This window comes from Ambystoma mexicanum, chromosome 5q (assembly GCF_040938575.1).
Source record: "Ambystoma mexicanum isolate Mex_15411 chromosome 5q, UKY_AmexF1_1, whole genome shotgun sequence".
Lineage (NCBI taxonomy): Eukaryota > Metazoa > Chordata > Amphibia > Caudata > Ambystomatidae > Ambystoma > Ambystoma mexicanum.
Genome location: NC_090933.1, coordinates 1,028,134,942 through 1,028,153,393, shown reverse-complemented (window position 1 = coordinate 1,028,153,393; position 18,452 = coordinate 1,028,134,942).

Genomic DNA, 18,452 nt, shown 5'->3' with positions numbered 1-18,452 from the left:
GTATTGCAGTAGGACTGTATGAGAGGGGGAGGGGTGAGGAGGAGAAGGAAGAGGGAAGGGGAAAAGGTGAGAGTGGGGTAGGAGGGGAGGGAGATATTCAAGGGGAAAGATAAAGGAGGGAGGGGAAGCAAGAAGGGGAAGGGGTTTCAAGGTGGAGAATGTAGAAGGAGAGATTTAAGGGGGGTGTGGAATGAGGAGAAGGCAGGGATAGAGTGGATTGAGAGAGGTAGGGAGTTCCAGTGCAAGGGGGCTAGGAGTTGGAAGGAGCGGAAACGGGAGGGGGCACAAGGGGACAGAGGTACATTGAGAAGGAAATGGTCAGCTGAACAAAGGGAGCAGGAGGGAGAGTAGAACGAGAGGACGGAGGAGAGATAAGGGGGAGCAAGACCATGGAGAGATTTGAAGACAAGGCAGAGAAAGTGCAATTTAAGTTGAGAGTGAAATGGAAGCCAGCCAAGGTAAGAGAGGGAAGCAGAGATGGAGTCACGGGAGGTAAGGAGACAGAGGGTACGGACAGCAGAATGGTAGATATATTTGAGGGGGGTGAGATGAGAAGTAGGTAATCCAAAGAATAAGGAGGAGCAGTAGAAGAGGCGGGAGAAGATAAGGGAGGAGATTAAGAGTTTGGTAGCATGGAAGGTGAGAGAGGGACGGACTTTGCGAATATTAAAGAGTTGATAGCGACAGGCACGAGAAGTGAGAGAGATATGGTGGGAGAAAGAGAGAGAGCAATCAAAGGGAATGCCTAAATTACGAGCGTGGAGAGAGATAGGGAGATTAGTGGGGGGAAGTGAATGAAAGGTGGAAGAGAGGGAGGGGGAAGAGAGTTGGAGGGAAAGAATATGACTTCAGTCTTGTCAGTGTTGAGGGAGAGAAAGCGGGAAGACATCCAGTTCTTTATGGCAGTAAGACAGGAAGATAGTTTTAGGTGGAGGTCGGTTGAGAATTAAGAAAAGAAAGGAAGAGTTAAGTGTCATCAGCATAGAAATGGTGGGAGATGCCAAACGAGGCAATAACAGGGGCAAGGAGGGAGGTGTATAGAGAAAAGAGGAAAGGTCCAAGCACCGAACCTTGAGGTACGCCGTATTCTAGAGGTTGAGTTGGAGAGGAGCGGCCACCCCAGGAAACAGTAAAAGAGCGGGAAGAGAGGTAAGAGGATAGCCAGTTAAGAACAGAACCTTTGAATCCAAAGGAAGAAAGAGTGTTGAGAAGAAGGGGGTGATCGACAGTGTCGAAGGCAGCAGAGAGGTCAAGAAGAATAAGGACAGAGGATTGCTTAGAGTGTCGAGCAGAGCAGAGGGGGTTAAGGATGTAGGTGAGAGCAGTTTCAGGAGAGTGTTTAGGATGGAAGCCAGATTGGGAGGGGGGTAAGAGAGAGAGATTGGTGACAAAGGATGAGAGCTGAGAGTAGGCGAGGCGCTCGAGAAGCTTAGAGAGGAATGGAAGAAGAGAGATAGGGCGGAGGTTAGAGGTGAGAAGGGGATCAGCAGAAGGTTTCTTCAAAATAGGGATGATCGTGCCGTGCTTGAAAGCTGTGGAAAAGGTGGCTGAGGAAAGATGGGTGTTGAAGAAGGAAGTAAGGTAGGGAATAAGAAGAGGGTAGATCTTAGGGATAAGAAGGGATGGGAGAGGGTTGGTTGGGGCGGATGTGGGGTGGGCTTTGGAAAGGAGGGTGGAGACGTCAGAGGGGGAGATAGGTGAGAAGTTGGACATGCAGGATAAGGGGGGGAAAGAGGGGGAATCCGAGGAGCAGTTGATTTTTTGCCAAAGAGTATGAATCTTGGAGGAGAAGAATCTAGCAAATTCAGAGGGAGAAAGTGTAGAAGAGGAGGAGGGATCAGGAGTAGGAGGGGAGAGAAGTCGAGAGAGAGTTTGGAAGATACAGCGAGGGTGGGAGGCTTGGGAGTGGAGAAGGTTAGAGTAGTAGGAGCATTTAGCCGAGGCAAGACAAGTGTTGAAGAGAGCGTGGTAAGAGAAATATGAGGTTTGGTTGGAAAGCGAAGGAGATTTGAGCCAGAGTCTCTCAAGACGTCGGAGGAGGCGCCACATAGAGAGAAGTTGAGGAGTGAGCCACGGTTGAGAGGGTTTCCAGGTTGGACGGAAGAAAGAAAGGGGGTAAAGTTGATCAAGGGAAGAAGAAATAGAAGAGGAAAGAGTGGCTAGAGCATCATTGGCTGACAATGAAGAGAGATCTTGGAGAGAGGGGAGAGAAGAAGAGCAAGAGTCAATAAAGAGGGAAGGATCAAAGTTGCAAAAGTCACGCTGTGAGAAGATGGGAGGAGAGGGCCTAGTAGAAGAGGAATGTGGAAAGGGAGTAAGGGAGAAGGAGAGCAAGGCATGATCAGAGAGATAGACAGGAAGAGTAGAGACAGGGGAAGAGGGGTAGGAAGTATTGAAGATGAGGTCTAGAGTGGAGCCAGAGGAATGAGTGGGGGAAGAAGGAAGAGGGGAAAGGAGGTAGGAGTCAAGGATGGAGAAGAGGGATGATGAATGATGGGGAGAAGGGAGGTGAAGATTAAAGTTGCCAAGTACAGTTAGAGGAGAGAGGGAGGAGAGATAAGCGAAAGGAGTTGATCGAGATCTTCATAGAAGGAAGAAAGAGGGCCTGGGGGTCGATAGATGATTAGAAAGGAGATGGGGTGAGGAGAGGAGAAAGATTTGTAGAGAAATTTGAAGGAAGGGAAAGAAGGAAGAGATGGTGAGGATGTAGAGGAAAGGTATTTGGGGTGGTAGAGGAGGCCAATACCTCCGCCAGGGCCAGTAGCGCGAGAGATATGAGAGAAGGAGGACGAGGGTGTAGTTAGGCAAGCGGGGACAGAAGTGTTGTGGGGGGGAATCCAGGTTTCATTTAGACATAGGAAATGTGAGTTGAGACGAAAGAATATGTCTAAGACTGCTGCGGTCTTGTTGCAGCTGGATCTGGCGTTCCAGAGTGCAATGTTCATGAGGCTGGAATGGTGAGCAGTGGGGGAGTAAAGAAGATTAGGATGGTGAGAGAGGGTAGGTGTGGAACAGGAGGAGTGGAGGAGGGGATTGAAGAGGGGACTGGGCATGAGGAGGAGGGAAAAGGAGAGTAGGAGGGAGAGGGGAATGTGGGGTGAGTGAAAGAGGGGGGAAGGGAAGAGAGGGTGGTGAAAAAGAGATTTGGCAGATCGCATAACAGAGGGATCAGTGAAACGAGAAGCTATGATGATCCGTTGCTGTTGAGACTTATGATGGCGAGAACAGGGACCAATGTAGCAGCTCCTAGTTGAGTCTGCGCTGGTGTAGGAGAGAGAGGAGGCTCAGTTTGGTACTCAGCTTGCTACTCAGTATGATAATCAGTTTGGTAGGTAGCAAGCAGAGAGACCGGATACGCAAGATCAGGAGCAGGCAGTGAGAAGTGTTGAGAACAGGCTGGGAAGGAGGTTGGAAGAGTCTCAGCTGCAGACTGTGTGGGAGGTGGCAGAGAGTCAGGGCGCACTAGAACAGGAGCAGTCCAAGGGGAGTGGTAGGGTCCAAGTTAGGAAGGAGTAGAGATAAGCCCAGCTGCAGAGACTGACGGGTGGGTAGGAGGCAGGCAGGGAACGGGTAGTATTGGTTGTGCCCAAAGCTGGAAAGGAAGTGGCAAGAGGGTCAGCCGTGGAGACTGTGTGGCATGTGGCAGTCAAGGAAAGGCAAGATCAAGAGCTGGCGCAGTTTGCGTGTGCCAGGTTAAACCCGGCAGTGGGGTGGGGGTTCGGCAGCAGAGACTGTGTGGTAGGGTGAAAGCAGGAGTAGGCAGGTCTCGGTCTGGGGCCGTGACCGTGGTTTTGGATGATCACACGTAGAAGAGGAAGCTCGAGGAGGACTAGCAGCAGGGGCTGAGCAGCAGGAAGTAGGCAAGTGTGGTCCTTGCTGGACCCGCGTTGAAGAGGAAGCGTGAGGAGGTCCAGTAGGAGAGACTGTGTGGTAGGTGGCCAGCGAGTGCCTGGGAGGAGGAGGTCCAGTAGCTGTCCTGTCCCAGGACAGGATGGAGGAGAGGGTAGACAGGCATCCCAGACAGGAGGGGACAGGAAGCCTCACAGCAGGCACAGGTCCAGTAGCAGTCCCGACCCAGGACAGGAGGGAGGAGAGCGTAGATGGGCGTCCCAGACAGGAGGGGACGGGAAGCCTCACAGCAGGCTCGAAACTGTGGAGGAGGGTAGGAAGCTAGATCGCAGTGCCACACTTAAACAGAGGAAGAGGGCAGGAAGCACCACCGTAGAGCAGAGCACCTGCCCCGGCGACTAACGTGACGGGGCCGCACTGGGGACCGAGAGAGGAACTGCCTAGGGGTGGATGGTGGGAGGGACCGCCAATGTGGCTGTGGGCAGTGGTGTATCCGAGGAGTCAAGACAGGAGCGGCGGCTAGGAAGCATAGGCGTCTGCCGTTGTAATTTGGAAGTCCTGCACCGCAGTGGAGGGTCGGAAGATCCAGCAGTCAGGAGAGTAAAGTGGGCAGCTGGGCAGGAGGAGGCTGCGCCGGGGCAAGCTGGGAGCAGCCGACGTGGGGCCCACAATGGCGCTGATGTGGACAGTGGCTCAGCCGCAGCCTGTAGAGGAGACAAGACCGGACCAGGCGCAGACTGTAGCGTCTCCTGCCACATGATATGACAGTGATCTCAAGATGCCCATGTCAAAAGCAATCTAAAATTAATAACACACCAGAACATGCAGATCACATGTCCATGGTTTGAAAAGTGGGCAGGACTTTGTGCAGACTACTGGGTTTATTGGAATCCAGTATTTTCTGCCCAGGAGTTACTTTCATGCCAATTGCTGCAACGTGGCACGGGAGTAAACATGCACTACTGTCAATCAAGTCAATGATGATACAAGCGAGGTATAACCCCAAATTTAAAGGGAGGGGCCTGCCATTGCCTTAGTCAAACTTAATTTACCCTGACATCACTTCCTGTAGTTTTGCACATTCGGTACCCTAATGAGTTTCACCATTACATTTTCAGGCTGTGTGCCCTAGTTTATTTACATTGCACACACATTGCACAGACACACACACACACACACAGACACACACCTGTGACAAGGGACTGCTTTTAAATGAAGCACCTGCTTGAAGGTTTAAGAGGTCTCTAAAGAGAAAGGAAAACAAAGCACTTTCAAGGGCAACTTCAAATGAATCACAAGGCAGGATACACTTTGAAATGAATGAGCCTAACTACTCCAATGAACTCCATGTGTAACACACACAATCACACTGCATAACTTTTGCACCCGGAAAACTCTACTGGTGTGGCAGCCACAGATCAGGGCCGAAATGCACTGGATGAGGAGAATAATATTAAATCTCTGGATTAACAATTGCACAGGAATTGCAGATGAGGGCTGTGGTTCATTGACAGCTGTGCAGACACACCAACCCCCCTCCAAGTAGTGTAAGGCCGTGCCAGGGAGTGTTACAACAGGATAGGTGTAGAGCCACAACAATGACAAGGCATTAGGCAAAACATACCCCAACTGAGTGTTCGGACACACCTGTATATGACTCACGCCCCTCCCCCCTCCCAGTCAGGCCAGCACAGCTCGGGGTGTGGCAGTTTAGGATTGGCGCAGGTACGCCTGGGGTGCACCAATAGGACGACTGTGTGCTACTGGTACCAATTGATGTGTATTAGTAGAGCTGTGTGTGGAGCCATACTCCAGGAATAACACAAGGAGGGGGGTGGGGTGAAGGTGGTCAGGATAGAAAGTGGTTTGTTTGTTTATTAATTTATATATTAGGTCTATAGGTCTATGAATCAGGGCCGCAGTGCATTGCTAAATGTACATTTAGGTAACAGTGTTTATTTTTATTTATAGGGTATTCATAATGTGCCTATACAACAAAAGATGTTTCAAGGCGCACACAGTCTAACAGTAGAAGGCTTCAGACACGATTAAAAAACTGTACCTAGTAAAAATGTGGAAGTCAATGAAGGCCGTGATGGTGGTGCTGGGAGGCCTGGCACCTATAGGGGCTTTTATTGAAACTGAGGGAATTAGAGAGGGACGGAGGTCCGGACTGAGATATATCAGCAGTTTTTTTTTCTTTTATTGAGCTATGAATCTATTTATCTAAAGCATTTGAATAAAGTTAACAAACTAAAACCGGAATAATGCACAAAGACCGGTGGAAGTATGCAAACAGAACCCAGTCTTGTGTCTTCAGATATCTATGCCAGCAGATGGCTAATGAGATGGATATCTTCGGGAAGAGAATGCAGCATGTGAAAGCGCTACCCAAATCTGGCACATGATTGGTATGATGGATAGATTCAGAACAGGTTACAAAGTGAAGGATTCTACTTGTGGAGTACCAGATGATGCATCTGAAAGATAATGCAGAAATCACAGACTACCCCCTTCTCCTGTATTTTTGTATCTTTAGACCAATGATAGATTATATTTTCTGATACTCATGTTTACCAACAACAAACAGTCCAATACCTTAATGTTTTTTTTTTATATACAACACCTTTCGTTATTTATTAATTGCATGGACACCTTCTGCGTGGAGAGTGTTTTTACTAGTGAAAGTCGGGGATTTACAAAGGATTCCGGCCTTTTTTATTTATGAATCTATTTATTGTTTCCTTGTTAGGCGCTTGTACAGCAAATTAATTCTGTTCAAAAGGCCCACAAGGCAACGGAAGGGGAACATGGGATTGAAGCACATTAAAAACACAAATATAAATACAGTGGGGGAGGAATGAAGGAACCTACTATACCTTGGGAATATTCAGAATGAACCTACTATGCCTTGTGAGTATTCAGAACGTTCAAGTGCAGCAAGGAAGAGGGCAGTGGGCTAGGTGCTGAGGTGTCCGTGCTCATGGGTGAGCCACAGATGAAGTGCAAGGTATGGTAAGTGCTATACGGCCTGGAGTCGCATTGGGTGGAAAAGTGTGAGTCACCAGGGACGAGGGTGTGCCGAGGCAAGTGCTGAAGGTAGACAGACTCTGGTGTGAGCAGTAGTAAGTTAATTAATACACAATAAATAAGGTAGTGTGTTCTATTCTGTGTATTCTTTCTTCTCTGTTACAAGCATTGCATAGTGGCAAGCTGAACGTTTTGTAATTTTGAAAACCTGCATGAATACGGAGTGGCTGTGTCTCAGCTACCTTGTTGTTGTCATGTTGATGTCAGCTTAGAATGTTGTGTGTGTCTGTGGAGATTTGTTTTTTAAACCAAATGTCCGGTGAATATATATAGGGCCCGATTCATGGAAAAGTGTGCATTGATCCCACAAAGCCTGCATGCTAAGAATGACTCTGTGCGGCCCTATGCACAAAGTTTCCAATGAGCGCTCCTTGTAGTCATTGATTCAAACGTGCATTCCAACCCTCAATGTAAACTGAGCTATGCGAGGAACTCCCACAACACGCCTCCCCCGCAAACCAAAAACATAGCCATACACCAACCATTCGCAAGCCTCTGCATCCAACACTGCCCCAAGATCCAGCACTCTGGAGACGCTGCGCGAGTTCCCACGTTATGAACAGCTTCACCCCTGTGATCCTGCGCGAGCTCCCCCGTATATAATGGCTGCACCCCTGCTACAATCCTGTGAGAGCACCCTGTAAGTAACGGCTGCACCCCTGCCAAATTGCGTGAGGCCCCACGTAACTAACAGCCCCCCACTGCCAATCTGGATGAGGTACAAGGTAATTAACGTCTGAACCCCTGCGATCCTGCACGAGCATCCCCATAAGTAACCGGATGCACCCCTGCCAATCTGTGCAGGATCCCACGTAACTCAAAGCTGCACCCCTGTCAATCTGCGTGAGGTCCGACGTAATTAATGGCTGAACCCCTGCGATACTGCCTACCCCTCACCCTACTCCCAATGCACCCACATTTCTGCCACATAACTCCTCAGCTAAGCCAATAACCCAGGCAGCTCCCTTAATGTCAGACACCACCCACCAGCCCCCTTCACCTATGCCAATACCCCTTGGCAGCCCCCTCAAGACAAGACACCACCGACCAGCCCCCCTCACCTCCACCAATACTCCCAGGCAGACCCTTTGAGCCCAGCCACCACCCACCAGCCCACCCTCACCTCTGGCAATACCCCCAGACAGCCCCCACAAGGCCAGACACTACCCATCAGCCCCCCGCACTCTGGCCCCATCCCATCCTGGCCCTCCTACATAACACCCCTACCAGTCCAATGTAGACCAATAACTTAACTCAACTCCAGTGGTCTTTCACTGACATGAAGCACATCAGCCACATATCCACCCCTTAACTGAGCAACTGGGGGCACTGATGCAGAATCCATGTCTGTAGCTCATCATAGGACTCCCTGGTACATCACAACCAGTTGCACAGCAACAGAACAGCAGGTTGTAGCACCAGCAACACTGTGAAGCCACCATGTAGATACGACAATGTAAAGCCATGTAATGCAATATCATGCATCATTGTGCCCATGTGTCATTGCAATGGCCTCAAAGTACTGCATGTGACTGGCCTAGGAGGACACAAGTCCACAACATTATTGATAGGACAGAGTCATGTGAAAGTTGTATGCATAGCAGTATGCAAAAATCAATGAATGGAGTCATGTAGGAAAGCATAGCAGTCAAAGCCCTGCAGCTAACCCAAGTTGAACAGTCATGTGTTCAGGTGATGTGAAGGATATCTGAGGGTGTGTGAGGCGAGGACATGGATGATGTGCACAGCCAGTCTTAAAAAACACACACATGAAGATGAAGCATTTCAGTGGAAGATGTGCAGCATGACATGAGAGACTCCAAAGGGTGGTAGCTGATGTGCGTAGGTGAGTGGCCATGCAACTGGAGGGACACACCTTCTAAATAACGACTGCCCAAAAGTGATCAGTGTATCCCACACATCCACAGTGAGGCCACCAACCCAAGTGACAGTCACAGAACAAATGCATACCCAAACCAAATTAAACCAAATGCAGCTCTTGAAAAAAGAGACACCAACAACTGTGTGATCAAGAAACTCAAACATGTATTTGCAATATGTACACTATCAAAAAATGCTACATGTAAGGGGTAAATGTCCAAGGGCAGAAATTTACAAAAGTTCAAAAGGAAAATCCACAAAATCAACTATATACATAGTCTCTCATTGCTACCTCCAGTGCAGAGTCCCATTCATTTTCCTCCACATGGAGACGTGCCACCATCCTCTCCTGGATGTCTTGCAGTCCCTCCAACATCCTCCTCCTCCTCTCTGTAAGCCTCCTGCAGGATGGCAACATGCCTATGTGTCCTCCTCTCCACCACCTCTGTCCTGGCCCTAGCAACCCATGCCATCCTGGTGCGCTGCCTCTCCATCATCTGTTGCATTCTTAAGTCCTCTCGGACACATACCATTTGCCCGATTCTCCTCTGTTCCTCCTGTCAGGTGACTGAATGGTGCTGCCTTTCTTGCCTCCTAGATGTTGGTGAGCCATGCGTGGATTGCCTCTGGGCACTCTGAATCTGCTGCTGCCTGGTCGAGAGTACACTGCGCAGATACCCCTGCCATCTGGATGTTGAAAATCGGGGGCGCCAGGTACCAGCACTGTCCTGAGGTGCCAGCTGTCCCACTGATGCGTGTTCCTGTGTTGGTGCCTGGGTACAGTAACCACCCCTTCTGTACTTGCAGGGACTTTCACCAGAGGCAGGGGCGTGCTTGCCACCAGACTCGGCAGTATGGGTGGTATAGCAGAAGAGGGGCCTGTAATAGAAACTGGCAAGGAAGGCCCCCGGAGGATGACTGGGGCACAGAGGTGGCAGTGGAGATGGGGCAGATGAATGTGCCAGCTCACAGAGACCACCAGAGAGTAGTGCATGTGCCAGCTGGCCCAGGTAGAGGCACATCAATTTGTGATGCTGTGAGAGCTCAGTATGAATAGCTCTCACATCATCACGAACTGTGGCCGTCTGCCTTGCAATACAAGCCAGCAGGGCGTGCTACATCTCAGGGGTGATCTCCCTGGGCCCAAGGCGAGGCTCGGTCTGGGTGGAGACATCCACGATGGTGGTCAGTGATGCAGCAGATGGAGCAGGGACAGAAGGTTGGGCAGATCCCTCAGCAGTGCACTGCACATCTTCCTGTCCCTGGCCCAGGGGTGCAGCCTGCCTGAACACTCCACTGGATGCCCCCACCAGACCCCATGTGCTGGCCTTCATCTGCCTCCTCCTCTACCACCACTTCCATCTCCCTGGATGACTCCAGAGTGCCTTCCTCCCTGGATGGTCCCTCGGTTTCCACACACTTGCCCACAGCCACTGCAGAGTCCCTCACCACAACAACCTCCTGGGACGTACCCAAAGCAGCTTTGCCCAATTTTCCTTGCGCTCCTCCCACCAACTCTCCCTCAGATGAGGTGGTCTAACCTGTGGCAGGCCAAGGTATGCGCCTTGGTCTGGTGGTACAGTCCCTGCCCTTGTGCTCCACAGCGATGCCTCTGCCCTCTTTATGAGCTGCAGCAACTGTGGAAAATGGGAAAAACAAATTGACATTAGTAATCGTCGTCAATGCATGTGTGTCATACACAAAATAACATCACCAAACATGCAGCATATTTCATACTGGAACTGATACACCCACACACAATACACACACACATGTACGTGCCCATCAACTGCTGCATGAGTGCAGTGTAAAGGCTGAATCACAGTCATGACACATGCATGTGTCAACCAAACACAGAGTTGAGTGGCCCCCAACACATCACCAAAAACCTACAAAGCCACCACATCAATGACCAACCAACACAAGTATGACATGCAGCCATGGGCATAGGAACAGCATCGGGGCACCTGCACACACAGTCACCAACATGCACATGCGACAGAATAACCAAGCAACATATACCGCAACACATATCAGGGAACAAATTGCATATGTTATGTGGTCCAGCATACTATATTGCATGTACATACATACACTTGTACTCCAAATGCAGTGGTATGAGACGTCACATCCTTGTCCAGGAGATGCCAATGCATCAATGTGACATACAGAGACATCCATGCATACGTGTCCCACTCAGCAGATGTGTCTGCACGTATGCACTTTCAGGTATGCCACACATAGAGTAATACATCATGCACATCACTCACATACCCTCAGCATATCATGTCTGCCTCTGTACTGTCCCAGCACTTGTACCATGATTTCATACAGCAAGTGTCTAAGTACAACAATTCAATGTTGAAAAGTGTGGAATTACCCATGAAAATTGCAGTATATAATATCTGATGCCACATATGACCAGCATTGGCATGATGCAGCAAGCTGCTGCCTCTCACACCACACACATGCTGCAAAAAGCATCCATGCCACACATACGCTGTAGAGCATAGCTCCATATGGGTACTCACCAGCAGCCTCTAGACAACTTCTCCAGGCCATGATCTAGGAGTGAATGTCTGGATAGAACCTCTCAATGACCTGCAGCTCTACCTGGGAGAACTGGTGGTAGCCTGCCTAGTACACCTCCACGGTGCTACCTGGAGAGGGCTGTCACCACCTTGGAATGGCTACAGGCCTTGAGGTCGTCCCAATGCTTACGAACTGTGGTCTTTGTGCTGTCTGCCACCCCACCCGTGTTGATGGCAGCCATGATATCGTCCTAGATCTTCAGCCTTGCGTCATGGCCCAGCTGTTTTGCTGGGTTGAAGAGGGCACCATAGGCGGCCAGGACCCGATCCAGCAGGATGCCAACATCGGTGTTGGTGAAGTCTGCAGCACTTTTCCTCGATGTGGGGGTGCTGCATTCGTCAGAGGATGCAGAATGGGCAGACATGGCACCCCAGAGGCAGTTATGGCTTTCCTGGTTCCGGGTAGGTGCTGTGGAGCTGTGCTGGTGTTGCCAAGTGGAAGTCCTAAGTAAAGAAGGGGTGGCCACAGGCCCAATACAGGAGTACAGGCAAAAGTGGGACAGCTGTCACTACAAGACTGTGGTAGACACATGAATTCACTCGCACTCGACCAGGCAGCAGCAGATTCGGGCTGAGAGAGGTAAAGCAGGGTGGTAGGAGGCAAGAACAGCAGTTTGCAGGCAGGAGGAACTGTGGCGTGTGTCTTGCATTCACAACAGCCAATAACAGAGTAAAAGCTCTCAACATGTAAGTTACGTCTAACGCGCGGGGACGCATTGCGCATCAGTGGTTGTGCGCATGAAGGTGTCATCCAGACGAGTATCACTTTCAGACTGAGGGGTGCTACGCAACCCGTTTCCTTCAGGTAACGTGTACTGCATTTTGTTTTGTTTTCAGTGGGGTTGCCTCTGTGCATACGTGCATGGATTGTTTTGCTTTACGGTGTGTTACATATTCATTTCTTGAGTCTCCTGGTGCCTCTGTGTATCGCTTACACATACAGCATTTTTTGCTTTTCAGAAGCTTTCCACTATTGTGTATGCATTTTTTGAGTTTAGGGTGCCACAGCAAATTGTGTACAGCATTCATTGCATTTCAGAAGATTTCTGCTATCGCGTACATATTTCTTGAGTTTAGGGGTGTCTCTGAGTGTCACGTACCATATCTTTTGACTTTGGGGTGCATTGGAGCTTTGCTGGACCACATATCTACATTGCAAATCACGTAGACTGTTCCCTTCCTCATTTTGCCCAGAACAATATCTTGGTGTGTCTTCAATTTATCCTTTACACCTGAAACATGAGTGGAAAGGCCCCAAGAGGGAAAGGGAGCAGACGGGGTCTGGGACGTGATGAGGGCACATTGCCCCCAGCCCCAGGGATTCGACGACATGCTGCAGACACATCTGCCCCAGTCCCAGGGGGTCGGGATATAATATCGGATGCCACATTTGAGCAGCATTGGCATGATGCAGCAAGCTGCTGCCTCTCACACCACACACAAGCTGAAAAAAAGCATGCATGCCACACATACGCTGTAGAGCATAGCTCCACATGGGTACTCACCAGCAGCCTCTCCACAACTTCTCCAGGCCAAGATCAGGGAGCAAAGGTCTGGATAGAACCTCTCAAGGACCCGCAGCTCTACCTGGGAGAACTGGGAGAACAATATCTTGGTGTGCCTTCCATTTATCCTTTACACCTGAAACATGATTGGAAAGGCCCCAAGAGGGAAAAGGAGCAGACAGGGTCTGGGACGTGGTGAGGACACATCGCCCACAGCCCCAGGGGTTCAAGGACATGATGCGGACACATCTGCCCCAGCCCCAGGGAGTCAGGATGTGGTATGGAGACATAAGGCCCAGGAGGATGTGGCAGGCGCTAGCCCACCGGTGACCCACAACCTGGACGCCAACGTCACAGCCAGACAGCTGCAGCACCATCATCTTGGGCCCCTCAGGCCAAGAAGGGATGCCCTGCAGAGCAGCAGGAGGCTCCACCCCAAGACACGACACAGGAGACTGTTACACACAGGAAGTGTCATATAATAGATGAGGAGATCCAGGTCCTCATCTACTACCTGACCGAGCACTATCGTGAGATGTGCCAGTATGCAGGAGCACCCACACATTCAGGCAACAGATTGTGAATTGGCAGCGGGTCACCGACCATATCAACGTCTTTTATGTGGAGATGCGCACTCCTGGACATGTTTTGAAGTGGTGGAATGATCTGACACATAGGACCAAGCACAACTACCTGATGGGGGCCACAGGAGGAGGAGCAGCTGACATCACATGAAGAGGCCACAAGCCAATACATCACACTTGAGCAGGTGCAAGGCATGGGAGGACTGGAGAACTATGAGAACATATCTGGTGAGTGGCATTTATTGTTCATCGTATGCTTTGCAAATCATGCATGACCCACCATATACGTGTAGTGGTACATCTGGCTGCAGTTGTATAACACCCTTGGAGAATGCATCTTTGCTGACTTTTAGACTCAGGTCACATGGCCTTCATTCTGGGAGCATCTTTTGTGGTGGACATGTGTAGCACATGGCCGTGTGACAGTGCACATCAACCACAGGGTACTCCTCTGTTTCATGGGCCTGAAATGACACAGATGCAAGTACTGTTGTTTGCTACATTCTTGCAGTGTGTCATTTTGCACTGCTCAACAGGTAAATGCAATAGATGTTGACCAATCACATAATTTCATGCTGAGGTGCATGATTAATTTATCACCTGACCCTATGGGATGCCTTCTCATAATGCATATCAGAGCAGTCTGTCACCACGCGCTGTCATTGGTGGCAGGATGTCTCGCACTGTGTGGGGTTGTTTTTCTTTTACTTTTACTAAGGTGAGCGGGTCCAACTTCATGGGTGCATGTGACACATGGTGATGGTAGGCTGGTGTGTCTATGCATGCTGTTTTATCAAGACAATCAGGGTGGCACTGGTTGCGGGGTGATTGTTGTGAGGAAGGCTGTCACTGTAGGGCCTTCACTGGTGAGTTGTCATGAGGGTGGCAGGTCCGGTTGTATGTGTACTGGGACACATGGTGATGGGAGTGATGGGGAGTGTTTCCTTGCAGTTTTCACATGTGTCTTGCCTGCTGCGTGGCATTCCATTCAATGAGTTTTTACTAGTCATGTACACCCACACAGACAGTCCATTCTTGGTCCTTCTTCCCCTTCTGGTGGTGCTGTCTCGAGACAATTACACAAACAGCACAGCATTGCTGACTATTTGGGGAATGCCATGTTCACTGCAGGCACCAGGCACACACCATTGGCCAGGTGTTTTTGTTTGTCATGGTGAACATGTACCGTGTACGGTACACTGGCAGATATTTTACAGCCGGTTGACAGCTGGTCAGTGCACCTCATCCCTCCCTTCAATCCATGCACATTGGTCTCCATTCAATCCATTGCCTGGGAAGACTGTCTTCCCTTCCTCTTTCCTGGTGCCTGCTCCCTTTTGTGTGGCAGAGTCCTTGGCCTCTGTTTCTCATTCCTCTCTCATGTCTGCTTGTCTCTTTCATGCCAGTTACCTCAGTGCCTGCCTTCCTGTAAGACTGCTGCCTCTGTGAACATCTACCTTCTTCCGGATCCTGTCTTCCATGCAATTGGTGATATTTTTGCATCACATCATCTTGGACTTTACATCATCGGCTCCACTGTCAGTGTTTACTGCACTGTCCTGCTGCCAGGTTAATCAGGGGATGCCATATCATGGCATTGGGAGTACGTCCACGGGGATCCTGGGTTTTCAACCTCTCAGTGGTTTCTTTTTGGGAGTCCTCTCAGTATCATTCTGACTGTGGCCAGATCAGAGTTTTCACAATGTCCCATCACCATGAGAAGGGGTAAGTGTTACCTGGTACTTCACTGTATGGCACTCTGGGAGGCAGGCAGTGTAGGTGTTGTGGGTGGGTAAGGTGTCACAGTGTGGGGTGTTCATATTGCATTTGCATGAAGTGGGAGGATCTGGCTGCATGGGTGCAGGGACTTATGGTGAGGGGTGAATGGTGAGTTCTTGTTTGCATTTGTTGCTTGGCACTCAGGAGGGCACATATTGCTGTGTAATTGGGTGCATGGATGTGTTGCCTGCCCTGAACTTGTGTTGTTTTTCTCTACAGAGGCATTCTTCAGGAAAAGATTGTTGCTGTGATTGAAGGTATGTTGCTGTTGTATGCGTGTACAGAACACAGCATCAAGTTGGTTGGTTTCCAGGCTGATAGAAGAGGACATCCATGAATGGATCAGGCTCACAATTTATTTATTTATTTTATTTATTTAGTTGTCCTTTGTAAGGCACTTATACAGCAGGAAATTGTGTTTCAAAGGGGCCACAGAGCAAAGGGGCGGGAAGAAGGGAACAGCAGGACAATGGAATATGATAACAGGGATAAGCAAAACATTGAAGCAGTCCTACTAGGTCTTGTGAACATTTGGATTGTGCAAGTGCATAGAGCTAGATGGGAAAGGGGAATGGGGTAAGTGAAAAAGTGAAAAAAGAGACACCAACAACTGTGTGATCAAGAAACTCAAACATGTATTTGCAATATGTACACTATCAAAAAATGCTACATGTAAGGGGTAAATGTCCAAGGGCAGAAATTTACAAAAGTTCAAAAGGAAAATCCACAAAATCAACTATATACATAGTCTCTCATTGCTACCTCCAGTGCAGAGTCCCATTCATTTTCCTCCACATGGAGACGTGCCACCATCCTCTCCTGGATGTCTTGCAGTCCCTCCAACATCCTCCTCCTCCTCTCTGTAAGCCTCCTGCAGGATGGCAACATGCCTATGTGTCCTCCTCTCCACCACCTCTGTCCTGGCCCTAGCAACCCATGCCATCCTGGTGCGCTGCCTCTCCATCATCTGTTGCATTCTTAAGTCCTCTCGGACACATACCATTTGCCCGATTCTCCTCTGTTCCTCCTGTCAGGTGACTGAATGGTGCTGCCTTTCTTGCCTCCTAGATGTTGGTGAGCCATGCGTGGATTGCCTCTGGGCACTCTGAATCTGCTGCTGCCTGGTCGAGAGTACACTGCGCAGATACCCCTGCCATCTGGATGTTGAAAATCGGGGGCGCCAGGTACCAGCACTGTCCTGAGGTGCCAGCTGTCCCACTGATGCGTGTTCCTGTGTTGGTGCCTGGGTACAGTAACCACCCCTTCTGTACTTGCAGGGACTTTCACCAGAGGCAGGGGCGTGCTTGCCACCAGACTCGGCAGTATGGGTGGTATAGCAGAAGAGGGGCCTGTAATAGAAACTGGCAAGGAAGGCCCCCGGAGGATGACTGGGGCACAGAGGTGGCAGTGGAGATGGGGCAGATGAATGTGCCAGCTCACAGAGACCACCAGAGAGTAGTGCATGTGCCAGCTGGCCCAGGTAGAGGCACATCAATTTGTGATGCTGTGAGAGCTCAGTATGAATAGCTCTCACATCATCACGAACTGTGGCCGTCTGCCTTGCAATACAAGCCAGCAGGGCGTGCTACATCTCAGGGGTGATCTCCCTGGGCCCAAGGCGAGGCTCGGTCTGGGTGGAGACATCCACGATGGTGGTCAGTGATGCAGCAGATGGAGCAGGGACAGAAGGTTGGGCAGATCCCTCAGCAGTGCACTGCACATCTTCCTGTCCCTGGCCCAGGGGTGCAGCCTGCCTGAACACTCCACTGGATGCCCCCACCAGACCCCATGTGCTGGCCTTCATCTGCCTCCTCCTCTACCACCACTTCCATCTCCCTGGATGACTCCAGAGTGCCTTCCTCCCTGGATGGTCCCTCGGTTTCCACACACTTGCCCACAGCCACTGCAGAGTCCCTCACCACAACAACCTCCTGGGACGTACCCAAAGCAGCTTTGCCCAATTTTCCTTGCGCTCCTCCCACCAACTCTCCCTCAGATGAGGTGGTCTAACCTGTGGCAGGCCAAGGTATGCGCCTTGGTCTGGTGGTACAGTCCCTGCCCTTGTGCTCCACAGCGATGCCTCTGCCCTCTTTATGAGCTGCAGCAACTGTGGAAAATGGGAAAAACAAATTGACATTAGTAATCGTCGTCAATGCATGTGTGTCATACACAAAATAACATCACCAAACATGCAGCATATTTCATACTGGAACTGATACACCCACACACAATACACACACACATGTACGTGCCCATCAACTGCTGCATGAGTGCAGTGTAAAGGCTGAATCACAGTCATGACACATGCATGTGTCAACCAAACACAGAGTTGAGTGGCCCCCAACACATCACCAAAAACCTACAAAGCCACCACATCAATGACCAACCAACACAAGTATGACATGCAGCCATGGGCATAGGAACAGCATCGGGGCACCTGCACACACAGTCACCAACATGCACATGCGACAGAATAACCAAGCAACATATACCGCAACACATATCAGGGAACAAATTGCATATGTTATGTGGTCCAGCATACTATATTGCATGTACATACATACACTTGTACTCCAAATGCAGTGGTATGAGACGTCACATCCTTGTCCAGGAGATGCCAATGCATCAATGTGACATACAGAGACATCCATGCATACGTGTCCCACTCAGCAGATGTGTCTGCACGTATGCACTTTCAGGTATGCCACACATAGAGTAATACATCATGCACATCACTCACATACCCTCAGCATATCATGTCTGCCTCTGTACTGTCCCAGCACTTGTACCATGATTTCATACAGCAAGTGTCTAAGTACAACAATTCAATGTTGAAAAGTGTGGAATTACCCATGAAAATTGCAGTATATAATATCTGATGCCACATATGACCAGCATTGGCATGATGCAGCAAGCTGCTGCCTCTCACACCACACACATGCTGCAAAAAGCATCCATGCCACACATACGCTGTAGAGCATAGCTCCATATGGGTACTCACCAGCAGCCTCTAGACAACTTCTCCAGGCCATGATCTAGGAGTGAATGTCTGGATAGAACCTCTCAATGACCTGCAGCTCTACCTGGGAGAACTGGTGGTAGCCTGCCTAGTACACCTCCACGGTGCTACCTGGAGAGGGCTGTCACCACCTTGGAATGGCTACAGGCCTTGA